Genomic DNA, 14906 nt, shown 5'->3' on the forward strand with positions numbered 1-14906 from the left:
GAAATTGTGCAGATAATAACAGTATAACAGGAATTGAACTATTAAAGAAGAGCAAGCAACAAGTATCTCTTGAAAGGCCTGCTCTTTGAGTCAGAAAGGGTCTCCCCATTCCCAACTCCAACCTCCAAGGAGATGATACATAAGCTCCATTCTTGAGACTACAGAGTTTGGGATGATTTATCTAAGGCCCAGTGGCTGAAGCTCATACACACACACACACACACACACACACACACAGGCCTTAGAATTCTCAACATTCAGCAAGGTGTGGTGGTGCATGCCTTTAATCCCAGCACTCAAGAGGCAGAGGCAGGTGGATCTTTTTGAGCTTGAGGATAGTCTAGTCTACAAAGCAAGTTCCAGGACAGCCAGAATAGTTACACAGAGAAAGATTGTCTTGGAAAAAATCCAACAAAGACTTCTCAACATTTACTTCATGCTTATGGTGCCCTCAGGAGATCAAGACTCGGTTTCTATTTTCTAGGGGAAGAGAACTGGTTATCCTTCTAAGGCTAAGGCTAACCCATTACAGACTGCTGAGAGACTGCCCAACTCCAGAGAGACTCACTCTTTTTTCTAAGGTAGGGGAGATTTAAGATAAAGGGGAAGAGAGGTTTGCTCTCCTGTAATGAGGAGAGGGCTCACATTAGCTTAACAAGGGTCCCCTTCCTTCAGGCTTCTACAGAGTCAACAATTTAAGGCTATTGATCTCCTAAAGTGGAAAGTTGGCCTCCAATAAGCAATGGAAGGAGAGGGTAAACAAACTCCTCTCTGCCAGGGGATCTTGTCTTATCATCTGAGCACTCCATGCCTTTGTGGGTTTCCCACTGAGCCATCCATTGCTCCCCCAGAAGAAAGAGCAAGATACTAGGGAACAAGCATTAATGGGAGCCTCTCTGGCCTGGTACCCAGTAGTTTTCACCTTTGCTTTATGAACTTTAATACTGATAAAAATTCTAATTTTCCTGGCTACCCACATTATAAACAGATTCAGGCTGTATGTCTGTGAAACACAATGAATGTGTTGATAGCCACTGATCTCTTCAGGTCTCTGTGCTCTTTCCACTTCTGGATCTTAGAACGTGGAACTCAACGTTACAGAGCAACCCAAATACTGGCTTTCTGCAAAGAACTCACTTAGTACTTCCTTGTGAAGGAGATTACAGCTCAACTACAAGAGCAGAACTACAGAGATGTAGCATCAGGCTCAGCCAGGAGGATTATTTTAAAAAGATGAAACAAGGGGCTGGGAGGTGATTCGGTCACGTTAGGCTTAACCGAAGTCCACAACCATTAGGCTTTGGATAGAGGAGGCAGTAAAGGAGACACTGAGATGAATTACTGGGGACTAAGAAGTTTGCTAGAAGAATTACTAGAGCCAAGAACAGACAGAGAAGAGGGGCAGCAGCGTGGCAGGGACTCCAAGGAGAGTTCAGACCCCAGCACCAGACACAGAGAGGCTAGGCCTCTGAAGAGAATCAGATCCTCTATTTAGGTAAGGGAACCTCTTTAGAGATCATTACAGAAAAGGAGGATGTAGGAGACTTTCTTGGGCCTCTGGCCCCCAAATCATGACATGGAGACTTATTAGTAATGAATGTTCAACCTAAGTTAGGCTTGTCCCACCAGTTCTTATAACTTATATTAACCTGTTTCTCTTCATCTACATTTTGCCTCGGGGGATTTTCACCTTTCTTTCATTCTGTGTGTATGTCCTACTTTTCCTGCTTTTTCCATGACTGCCTGACTGACTGGTCTCTTTTTTCCTTGTTCTCTCTTCTTTCCAGACTAGATTCCTCCTCCCACTTATTCTCTCTGCCCGTCAGCCCCGCCTATCCCTCTAGCGCCTAGCTATTGGCCATTCGGCTTTTTATTAGACCAATCAGGTACCTTAGGCAGGCAAAACAACACATCTTTACATGGTTAAACAAATGCAGCATAAATAAATGTAACACATCTTTACCTAATTAAACAAATATTCTCCAATAAGATTGGGCTTCACTGAAAGAGTATGCAGCTAGATTCTCTGAATCCCAGGCAAGAGGCAGGGAAGGGAGTTGGGAGCAAGATATAGCTTCCAGGTTAAATGACCAAGTGTCCTAGCTGAAGACTCATAGATAGTGTCCCAGTAGGCTGTCTATCAGTGTCTGTGAGAAAAGGCCCCAAAAAGCCTGGATTCTAACAATACATTCATACATACAAGACCCCTAGAGCTCACATAAGTGCCAGCACTGAGGAGACAAAGACAAAGACCTCTGTTTGCTGGCCAGCTAGTAAGCCAAGTCAGCAGACTTCAGGTTAAATCAAAGACTAATAATAATAATAATAATAATAATATAGAAAGTGATTAAGGAAGACCCATGACATTGACCTCTGGCCTCCACATGCATGTGCACATATGTGCATGTATACACACACACATGCACACACAGAGAAAACAAAAAAATTTTTTAAAAGATGCTGGTGAGAATGTGGAGAAAAGTGAACTCTGATACATTGCTAGTGTGACTATAGGTTAATACAGCCAAATGGAGAACAGTAGAAGGGCCCCTCAAAAAACTAAAGATGGGCCCACGGTCTTAGTTAGTGTTTCTATTGCTGTAAGAGAAACCATGACCATGGCAGCTCTTATAAAGGAAACATATCATTGGGGTAGCTTGCTTACAGTTTCAGAAGTTCAGTCCATTATCATCATGGGGAGGAGCCTGGCGGTGTGCTGGCAGACACGGTGCTGGCGACGTAACTGAGAGTCATACATCTTGCAGGCAACAGGAAGTAGGCTGAGCATAGGACACCTCAAAGTCCACCCCCACAGTGACACACTTCCTCAGACAAGGCCACGCCCACTCCAACAAAGCTCCACCTCCTAATAGTACCACTCGCTATGAGCTTATGGGGGCCGGTTACATTCAAACTACCACATCTACCATGTAATACTGCAATCCTTCATTGGGCTAGCTCTCTGTGATAATGCTGCCAATTTGACAGGGTCTAGAATCAACAGGGAGGTAGGGCCCTAGACACATTAGTAAGGGGCTATCTAGGGGCTGGAGAGATTGCTTAGTGGTTACAGTACTTGCTGTTCTTCACAAGACCTGAGTTCCCGAGCATCTATATCAGGCAGTTCACAAACTCCTAAAACTCCAGCTCTTGGGACTCTGCAGCTGTCTTCTTCAGGGTCACCCTTGGTTTATCACACATTCTCCTCAGCTGTAACATAAGCCTTCAGCTCTCTTCAAGTCGGACTGCATGGTGCACCTGCAGGCTCATAAAGCCTGATGTCTGCCACCTGTCTACCTGCCTCACCAAGTCAATAACTTCTCTTGCAGGTACTGGCCGTCAACCAGATGGCCTCAGCACGCCAGTTCCCTCGGCTGTGTTTGACTTCCTATCAAGATGCAGCGCTGGCCAGGATGAAAGCAACAAAATTTCTAATAGACATAATACTTTCAAATGCTTGTATAACCTGTCCGAACACTGTAGATCAGTTTTGGCATAGACTTCGGGTCTGGGGCCTGCTCAGAAAAACCTGAAAGCATTCGATACTGTCTTCATATTTCAGTACATAATAGAACTTCGGAGGCAAAGAATGCTTCTTTTACCAATATAAATGCAAACATGACACATGAATCATGCAAAAATACATCATAAGCCATAACCTACCAGTAAGTATTATCAAGCATCAAAACACAGCAGGAGGTAAAAAGCATCAAGCCCGTGTCTAAAGAAGGAATGGTTTGAACTCAAAGACACAGTACTTTATTGGGTGAAAGGATAATTTTTTTTTGGTACCTAATAAGCAAAATACTTTGTTTGCTGCATGTCTATAGAGTTATCTTAGGAGCAGGGTCACCTCCTCTTGATCACACTTTATCTTTGCCCTTTCTGAGGTAAAGTTCAGTCTCTCAGGCCCTCAGCAACTGGCCCCAGCAGTGTGACAACCCTCCAACATCCATCTAGATGCAGAGGTCTAATACTAAGAAACACCTCGTAGTAAAGAAGGCCCAACTTTCCCAGCAGGTTGGTAAGGCTGCAAGCCATCCACTGACATCCTCGCCTTACTGTTTCCTTATAGGTTCTGAGATGCCCTGTGGCAATAAAGCGAGCACACAAATGTGCTGGCTGATTTCATACACGTGCCATAAACTAGAGTCAATTAAGGAACGTCAATTAAGAATTGCCTCCCTCAGATTGGCCTGTGGGCATACCCGTGGAGCATTTTCTGGATTAATGCTTGGTGTGGGAGGGCCCAGGCTCTGGGCGGTTCCAACTCTGGGCAGGTGATTGCTGATAGTGTAAGAAAACAGGCTGAACAAGGCAAGAGGAGCAAGCAAGTTAAGCAGAGTTCCTTTTGCTTCAGTTCCTGCCTCCAGGTTCATACCTGAAGCCCCTGTCCTGACTCCCTCAGTGATGGAGTGCACTGTGAGAGTGGAGGATGAAATAAACCCTGTGCTCCTCAAGCTGATTTTGGTCTTGGTGTTTATTACATAAATAGAAATCAAACTAGAAAAACAAATAACTATTAGACTAAACAAAAAATTACAACTCTCAGATCTTATGACATCTTCATATTCACAGACATATTAACAACGGTATACCAGACCTGAAAGATATTTCTACTTCAGTGAACAAAAACATCTTTCTAATCCTTGACCTAGTAAATACTAGTAAAAAATTAAGCACTTTTATCTTTCCGATGCAAGTAAATATGATTTATTGAAACTAGCATTCCCAATCTGTGTCCCAGATTCTGAAGTACTAGAAGTAAAGAATAAATAAAGATCTCTCGTGGTCTAGAAAGTTTGGAAATGATACCCTGGAAACAATATAGGAAGCGTCTCAAAGATTCTGAGCAGTAAAGAGCCTGAACACTATGTACTCTGTATTAATATGTGATTAATTGTATTTGGGTAAGTGTATATATATAGAAAAATAAATATGAAATAACTATTTTCAAAAACTTCACAGAGACATGATCTACACATAGCAAAATGTTCTTATTTTATAATATAAGTAACAGTTAGCAAATATTGCTATACCACAATAAAATATCGGATATTTACTTCACTCCAAAAGATCCCTTCAGTGTTCTTTCCAGAATTCTTTGTCCCCAGTATAATGTGAGGGGTTAAAAAAACAACAACAACAACAACAGCACGTGAACTCCAAAGTGGGCAGCATTACACAAAGCACCTTTTGATGTTCCTCAAAACTGTCAAGTCACAGAAAACAAGGGGTGAATGAGAAACTACCAGATTCTAAGAGATGCGGGTAGGCATCCCAAGTAATGTGTGATATCTATTGAAGCAGTGAAGGGCACTGATCAGTCAGTTCGATGACTAGCTGGGAAAGGAATACTACTTTCGAATCAGAAGTCCCATTGATCAAATGACTTCCAAGAGCTCTGTGGCTCACTTAGAGAAAGCAAAGCTGCATTGGGCACAGGGAAGAGAGGCCTGCTCAGTTCACTGAGCTCTGGTCTCTGGATCTCGTTGATGATCACAGGCCTTAGCTTGTGATGAAAGAAATTGACTCCCAACGTGAGTGGCACTATTAGGAGGTGTGGCCTTGTTGGAGGAAGTGTGTCACTGTGGACCTGGCTTTGAGGTCTTCTTTTGCTCAAGCTTCCTGAGTGTGACTGTCAGTGACTTTCTGCCGTCTGGGTCAAGATTTTTCCAGCACATGTCTGCCTGCATGCTGCCATGCTCCCCACATGATAACAGACTGGACCTCTGAAACTGTAAGCAGGGCATCTCGATAAATGTTTTCTTTAAAGAGTTGCTGTGGTCATGGTGTCTTCACAGCCATGTAAACCCTAAGACATGTTGTGTATGATGCAAAAGTCTGCAGACTTTTTAAGAGAATCAAGGGTCTCTGGCACCCTGTATTGCACTCACAGTGAAGGCAGTGCTCAGGCCTCCTGAGAAGTCTCCAAATACAAAGGAATCTTGAAAATATGCTACTCTTTCAAGAACTGATTGCATAATTTATTCATCTAAGGAGCTGTCCTTTCAGATGCATCTCTGAGAAAACAGCATTCTAGTATCCCCAGTACTACAAACTAGGTCATCTCTAATCATCCCTAAAGGAAAAGTAGTGACCAAGCCCTAGTCGCAAATTGTCTCTATGCTGCAACCATTTTCTTGGATGTGTGCAGCTGCATTTTCTTAAGTTCCAACCACCACTCGGATGAGCAGACAAACTAGGATTCAGAGTCAGTCAGAAGCAGCTGGCGTTATGACCGCTTCACTTCAGTGGCCAAGAAAGCATTTTTTTTTTGAAGGTGGAAGACTGTTTTATTTCTTTCTTAATGCCATGATAAAAGATATCAAGTTGCAGGGGCAAGCACAGGTTAGAGAAATGGAAGGAAATTGGTCTAAAACAGTAATGTGAAAGAGAAACAGAATAATAACCCTTTGCATATACAGTACTGTACAGAAGAGCTCCTGGTTACCATATATTCCATTGATCCACTTTTTGATTGTTTTTATTTTTGTTTTCTACATTTTTTATTGAGCTATACATTTTCTCTGCTCCCCTTCTGGTCCCTCCTCTCCCTTTCTAACCCTAAAGCATTCTTAAGGGTGTGCTAGTTTCTGCCCTCATAGTGATAAATGCTGATGTAAAGTGAACTGGGGACTTAGTGATTCTAAGCACAGACACAACTGTGCATTTCCTTTCATATTCTCCTTCCTTTTATTCCGTTGCAGCACGGTTGGGGGGGGGGGAGGCCAAGATGATGAGCCTCATACAGTTCAGAGCTGATGCTCTACCATTGTGCTACATTCCTGGTCTCTTGCCTTCTGTCTCTGTGCTCTCCCAAAGGAAATCCAGCACTCCTGAGAGCTTGAGGCCTCTTTGTTGCTGCCCCAATGTTAAAAAAAAATTATTATTGCTATTCTAAGACTCCCTTTGTCTTATATATCCATTGTACTATACATGCTATTTACATTAAATAATTAACCCTTTCAGCAGCCTCAGAACATAAAGTCTAAGCATGTAAATCATAGAATAATTTTATTTTGTAGTTCTTTTAGGATACCACTGAAACATAATTACCCTTTCTCACTGTGTTGATATTTGTACTTAGCACAAACCGGTGCAGTCGAATAAAATTGCAGGGGCACTCTTTGGATTCTTCACCATTAGACACACAAAGTTTTTAAAAATATTTATTTTAAGAAGGTTTTAGATAAACAAATAGAAGTTTGAATTTCAATAAACCTTAACCCTTGAATGGATATCTTTTTTCATATAACGCGAAGTCCCCACAAAGCACTTTGGCTGAAAAGGAAAACAGCAGCCACCGTGGAGAAGAGAGGCGGACATGTCTGACTGTACACGGTGTGTGCTGACCCCGCTGAACTTTATGGAGCACCATCGTCATAGTACTTGAGAGAATGACTGACAGGTCACCTACGATTGTTCAGATGACTCATTTCTTGCAACTGTGCAAAATTACCATGTGACTTCAAGAAAATAACTGAGGGCATGTGTTTCTATAAAAGTTTGAGCAAACTTAAATTATAGAATTAGCACTAGAACAGTGAGTTTGACCCCTTTCCAATACCAATAAGTTCTTTATGAGACCAGGGAAAATATTCACAAATGTTTTTTGTGAACATGAAGCTGCATATGAAGCTCTGCCTAGCTTCAATTTCTCTAACGATGCATTTAAACTAATTTTCCTTCTTTATCTTTATTGTCTTTGTGAGTCAATTTAAAGATTAAGTCCATTAAGGACACGTTATATTACAGTCTATCGGTTGACCAATTAGACAGAGCCTCCCCTTTGAGCCTCAGCCGTAGAGAGATCTAGGTGCTAATTACAATTGCAGTTCATAGAAACATTCAGGAAGAGGAAAACATTCAACACATGACTGCCCCCTCGTCAATCACGTTTATCACCAATGTCATAAAAATTATAGATTTCTGTTAAAGTTATACTTTATTTCATGTGTGTGGGTGTTTTGTCTGTGTGTATGTCTGTGTACCATGTGCATCCCTGGTATCCAATAGAGACCAGAAGATGGATCAGATCCCCTGGAGTTGGCATTATTGACAGTTGTGAGCCACTGTGTGAGTACTGGGAATCGAACTTGGATTCTCCAGAAGAGCAGCCAGTGTTCGTAACTGCTGAGCCATCACTCCAACCCCAATGCACAGGAGTTTTAAATAGATAGTTTGTATTAAATATAATTCAGAGGAGCCTAGAGAAATTTGAACTTAGTCTTTGTGATGTAAGGAGGGAGCTGGGGCGCAGGGAGAAGGCTCTGGGGTTTAAGAAAGTACTTAGCTGCTCTTGCAGAGGATTCAGTTCCAGTTGCTTCCATTCACACCAGGTAGCACACAATTGCATGTAACTCCAGTTCCAGGGGATCCAATACACTCAGGCCTCCCCAGGCACCTCCACACACATGTGATGGGCATAAACTCACATGGAAACATATACATACACGTAAATAAATAAATAAAAACTTTTACAAAAAAAAAGAAACTGACCACAGAGAAACCCTGTCTCGAAAAACCAAAAAAAAAAAAAAAAAAAAAAGAAACTGACTAATGTCATATTCCATTCTGGAAAAAAAATGCAAGAACTCTGATGTCAACGAATGTTCCATGCTTGCACTGAACCCTAGAATATGCTAGCACCTAGAAAATGATATTCGGTACTAATAGCCTACAGAAATGCAAACCTGGTTTAAGTACAGCATCAACAGAAATACCTAAAGATGCGCCAGGTGGTAGCGGTGCAGGCCTTTAATCCCTGCACTAGGGAGGCAGAGGCAGGCGGATCTCTTGTGAGTTCGAGGCCAGCCTAGTCTACAAAGAAAGCTCCAGGACAGTCAGGACTGTTAAACAGAGAAACTTGGTCTTGAAAAACAAAATGAAAAGAATGCCAAGATGCCTTGCAGGTACCAGTGGGAGGCTGGGACAGTGGACCAGGCTGAAGGAGGGTAGTGCAAGCTGACAGTCAGGCTTCTTTCTTCAGGCTTGCTGTGCGGCAAGTTCACAGAGACATTTGTTAGGGACTTCTCTCTTCTCGTCACAGCCCCATCCCTTTTCTCATGCTCACATCAGCAGCTGAACACACCAGCTTTTAGTGCTCGGCTTGTGATCCATTATTTAAGAGCTTATGCATAATCCATCACTCTGTAGCCTTCTCACTCACAACACTGCTGCACATGCGAGCAGAACTCTTCACTGCACGGAAGTGCATTAAGAGACGCTGAGAGGAAAACATTACTCATCCTAAGCAGAGAGAAAGAGCCACTTCATCTACTGATGGGCCGTCTGGAGTTATGAAAAAAAATGCATTGCTTACAAAGCAACGTTACATAGCTAAAGCTATGGTAGGCAGACAGACTTGCATTCACATGAACTTGGGGGCAAATTGTTTGGCCTCCACAAACCCCAATTTCTTTGTTGATCAAACAAAGTCTCATTCTTTCCTGAGTGGGACATAAAGATGCAAGGATGAATAGATAGATAGATAGATAGATAGATAGATAGATAGATAGATAGATGATAGATAGATGATGGATAGATAGATGATAGATAGATAGATAGATAGATAGATAGATAGATAGATAGATGATAGATAGATAGATAGATAGATAGATAGATAGATAGATAGATAGATAGATAGATAGATAGATAGATAGATTGACATGGCCCAGGATCTAATCCACTCCCAATAGAGACTCAATAAATGATGGCAGCAACAGCAGCCATGACCAGAGGAAGACATTGATATATTCTAACCACATGATCTAAGGTCCTGAGCCTTTCAAAATAGCGAAAACATTGGCTAAAACTCTTTGGTAGAGTGCATGCTTAGTACGTGTGAGTTCAGTTCCCAGTACCAAGAAACAAATAAAGGGAAACAGACAAATAGCTGGCCTCCCTGCAACAGAGTTTTGAGGGAGTGTTGTGTAGATGTGTGATTTATAGGGAAAATCTTGGAAAACATTACTCTCTAATAAATGAATAAATAAGAAATCAATATGACAATGTAAATGGGAATAACAGAATAAATGCTAAAATAAACAATGATTATTCTTCCCTGATAATTTTAGTACTAGTGTCAACACCTCTGCATACCACCTTCTAACATTTTGTTTGTCTAGTCTGGATATGAATTCCAGGAATTCAAAGATCTGTCCCTTGAAGGGGCTGTGGCTCCATGGCTCTGTGGCTCCGTGGCTCCATGGCTGTGTGGCTCTGAGGCTCTGTGGTTCTGTGGCTCTGTGGCAGAGGCTATTTCTTCCTAGCCACCCAGACCTGAATAATCACACAGAAATTATATTAATTACAACACTGCTTGGCCAATAGCTTAGGCCTCTTATTAACTAACTCTTACATCTCAAATTAACCCATTCCTATTATTTTACATTTTACAATCTCTCTCCAGCCTGGCTATATTCTACCCTTCTATAAACAGAAGCAGCCTCTTTATTAACCAGTACTAATAAAACATATTCATAGCACACAGAGGGAAATCCCACATCAGCTCTATTCATCCTTGTCCAGAGATACTACCAGTCAAGCTCTGGAGTTTGGCTCTGAGCACTGGCTCGGTGCTCAGACAGCACTTTGTCTCCCAGAACACCTCTCACGGAGGAGCATAACAGTTCTAGGTCTTGATAAAACTGTGTTATTTATACTGTAGTTAATTTCAATACCCAAATTTCTTAACCACATCACATGACCACACATCCTTGAATTTCTATTTGCAAGGTGTCTCCATTGGATGCAGAAAGAAAGCTAACAACAACAAGTGACAGAATAAGCTAGGTTCTTCTTCTTTTTTAAATATTTATTTATTTGTTATGTATACAATATTCTCTCTGCATGTATGTCTGAAGACGAGAAGAGGGCACCAGACCTCATTACAGATGGTTGTGAGCCACCATGTGGTTGCTGGGAATTGAACTCAGGACCTTTGGAAGAGCAGGCAATGCTCTTAACCACTGAGCCATCTCTCCAGTCCCACTAGGTTCTTCTTGATGGCAGAGCCTGTATCCACTCAGGAAAAAAAAAAACCAAAGCAAGACTGATTTCCACACATGAGTATACAGGTGGGTCCCTGGACCTCCATCGGCATAAACTACCAGATTCTGAGGTCCTCCTCCTACTGCAGGTCTTGCAAGGACAGTAAACCAAGAATATGAATAGAGAAAGGGTGATTGGCTGTGTAAAGGTGGGATTAAAGGACAAAAGCAACTTCCTACTCAAGGGTTTCTAACTCCAGGAACATCTCTAACTAAGCTTTTCATTGTTAATCTCCTTGATTATTCTGCTAAGCTTTGAAATGTTGAGCATGAAAACCCAAGTGTCCCGTGATGCTTAGCGTGTACAACTGCACAGGCATTTTCACATCAGGCAAACACTCATCGGGCTTCCACCATGGGCTAGGACTGCTGTAGTTGTTACAGACTGCGTGTTGTTGACGTGGTACCCTAATTTGCTTTTCTGTTGCTAACACCCTGACCCAAAAAGAATTTGGGGAGGAAAGTGTATATTTCATCTACAATTCCCAGGTCACACTCTATTATTGAGGTAAATCATGTCAGAGCAGGAACTCAAGCAGAAATCTGGAGGCAAAGCAGAAACCCGAAACAAAAACCATGTAGGAATGCTGCTTACTGTCTTGCTTCTTCTGACTTGTTCAGCTACCAGGCTTACCTGCCTAAGGATGGTACCATCGACAGTGGGATGGACCCTCCTATATCAATTAAACATCAAGGAAATACCAATTCCCAAGACATGCCAGTAGGTTAATCTCATGGAAATAATTCCTCTGTGAATGTTCCCTCTTCCCAGGTAACTCTACTTTGTGTCAAGTTGACAAAGACTAAGAAGCAGACACAACAATAAATAAAACAAAATTCCCTGCCCATGTAGAGTTTGTCTTCTACCATAATTGTCAACAATGAAATCTACGATGTCAGTTTACAGCTGACTTAAAACTGGGTTGGACTATAAGTACGAAAAATGATGAATATTGCCCACTCAAATAAGACCAAAGATTCTGAGCCCTTGGGAATGAGAAGATGTATATTCACACGTAAATCCACACATCATGCCAGGAATGTATATTAAATACATACACATGTACATCATGTACATATTGTATGTTTTATGTTATACAATGGCATGTATAACATGCATGTTATAATATGTGCGTGTGTATATTTCTAATATTCATTTATAGCATGGGTGTTATAAATTATCTATATATTATCTATAGATAATATGATAAAACATATTTATACATATAAGACCTGTGTATGCAACAACAATTTAAGAAAAAGAGGCCATGAATTTTAAGGCAGGGGGGTCACGAGAAGGCTTTAGAGGGAGAAAAGGAGAGCTCATGTAATTATATTATGATCTCAAAACATTAAAAATGACCTTTAAGAAAAAGTCATGCAATGAAAAATGAGGCATTTGCCAATTCTAGGTTTGTTCTGTGCTTGCCAAATGAAATGGTAAAATGACAAAAATAAATGGGTGCCCATAAAGTACTTAGCTAAGCAATGCTGCTGTCTTTGTTGTAAGTCTGAAGAGCTTCATTCATAATTCATTCACAGGAGCTTTGCTAATTGAAACGGTGCTTGGGGACTTCTAGGAGGATGCGTGCTTTCAACGGGGGAATGAAAACTGAGTCTGACATTAGTTTTAAAGCAAGGTAGGAGAAGTAAACCGGTGGAAGAAACCTGGCAAGCTCTCATCCAGGGTCACCTGGTCTGAGGGAAGGCCCTGAGTTTATGCGTAAGTCTGCTACCCTGGTCTCAAGTCAGCCAAGTCAGCTAAGGAGGACCTGGGCCCATCTTTGAAAAGTTAGGTAGGCATCAAGGACATTTTGGAACTATTTGCTTCAGTTTCCTGTGTTAGCCTCCTCTAACAAAAGGGTATCATTAATTCTCAACAAGAGCAAAGCCTTATGAAGAATCACTGTCCCCACTGTAAAGGAATAGTAGCAAAGACTCTGAACTAACATATTCTTCTTCTCTCAGCCTCCCGGTAGACTGAGTATGGAAAAAGAGAGGGCTGAAATAGATGTGAAGAAGGAAATTGCTCAAGAACTCCAGTTTTTACATGGTTTTCCAGTGTCATTGAGAAGCTGCAGATTGTTTTCTAAAAGTGGCCCAAACAGTGGACTTTTCTGAATGCTGGCTCTCTACTTCTCCATGGCAGGTTAAGATCCCTTGAGTCTGGTTAGGCTGGTGACTCTTGTAATCATGAGAGTACAGAGAGTAAAGGTGCAACCACCTTAAAGCTAGACCAGGAACGCTCACTTAGCTGGACCTTTGCTTTGAGAGTCCTGGCCTACAATGTCAGGATCTAGCTATTCTGAGGCCACCTTGTTTTATAAAAGTCCAAGCCACATGGAGAAACTCATACATGTCCTAACTATATCCTCTAACAAGGCTATACTGACAACAGCATCAACACACAATACCACTGGCAGGAGGCCTAGAGGCCTTTCTAGTCATAGGCTTTGACCCTTTTATCAGAAGGGAGGCCAAACATTAGAAAACAGTTAAACCAAGCCATACTTATCCAAATTCTTCACCCACAGGATCCATGAGAATACCAAAGGATGCTTGTTCTGCATGGTATCTGTGTACCATATAATGTAATGCCTAAACTGTACAGGAGAAGGCATAGGAGCCCTTGGACTTCAAGCTACAGATAATTGTAGCCATCATATGTATGCTCTGGACTGAACCTGGGTCCTCTTGCAGAAAAGCCAGTACTCTTAATCACTGATCCATCTCTCAAGCCCCAAAAGAGTTGTGTTTGATACATTCATGTTTGGTACATTTTAGTTTCACAGTAATCCTGAAAAAACAGAGACTCCACCTTATTGCCACATTACCATTCTAAGACAAACTTCAGTTCCCTGTGGTTATAAAGATTCTAGCACTTGATGTCAAACTACTGAAATTTATTTTTTTTTCCTCATGGTTTATTTTTTTTTATATTTAAAAAATTTCCATCTCCTTCCCTCCTCCTCCCCCTTCCCTCCCCTCCTTCTCCCCCTTCCCTCCCCTCCCCTCCACCCAAACCTCCCCTCCCTCCCTCTCAAGGCCAAGGAGCCATCAGGGTTCCCCACTCTATGCTAAGATCAGGGTCCTCCCAACTCCCCCCTGGACCAGGATGGTGATCGACCAAGCTGAGAAGGCTCCCACAGAGCCCGTCCATGCAGAAGACTCATGTGGCCAACAGCGGGGGCTGATTGAGAAGCAAAGGACAATGGCTCTGGGCTCTGAAATTTATTTTTTAAAAAAGCATATTGGTAGTGGTGCTGCAGAGAGATTGCATCAAGAAGTCTGCCACCCTGAGTATCAAGTAGCTTGTTTAAGAGCAGTGAATACTGTTTCCTGGGAGTCAGACCTCTTATTTCATTGTCCAGTGATTTTTGAGGAATACATATTTATAGATGCCCATATTGGATTATATTTGTGCCCCAGGCTGTCTATGAATGGACAAAGTAGGCTTGAGAACAAGCATGCATACACTCCTTTCTCCACTCTAGACCACGGATATGATGTAACAAGCTGCATCAAGTTCCTGCTACTGATGGTGGAAGATACAGCACTCTTGCAGGAATAGATCAGTGCTGCCAAGAACAATCATGTCTCATGTCAAAGAATCCTAAATTATTTAGCCATGTTCTAAAGATCTTTGGAGTGGTTGAAGGTTACCTATCTATGAAGAATACGATCTCTATATATCTAAAGAACCTATTTAGTTTGACTAGAAGTATAAAAAACAAGAATGACTATTGAACTATAATACTTAATACCTATATAACTTAAAGATTAAGACTTCATTGCAGAATATTAAACAATCTTTAAACAATTGTGCAGTAAATGAGGACAATGACCTCAAAA

The sequence above is a fragment of the Arvicola amphibius genome, chromosome 5 (assembly GCF_903992535.2).
Source record: "Arvicola amphibius chromosome 5, mArvAmp1.2, whole genome shotgun sequence".
Taxonomy (NCBI): Eukaryota; Metazoa; Chordata; class Mammalia; order Rodentia; family Cricetidae; genus Arvicola; species Arvicola amphibius.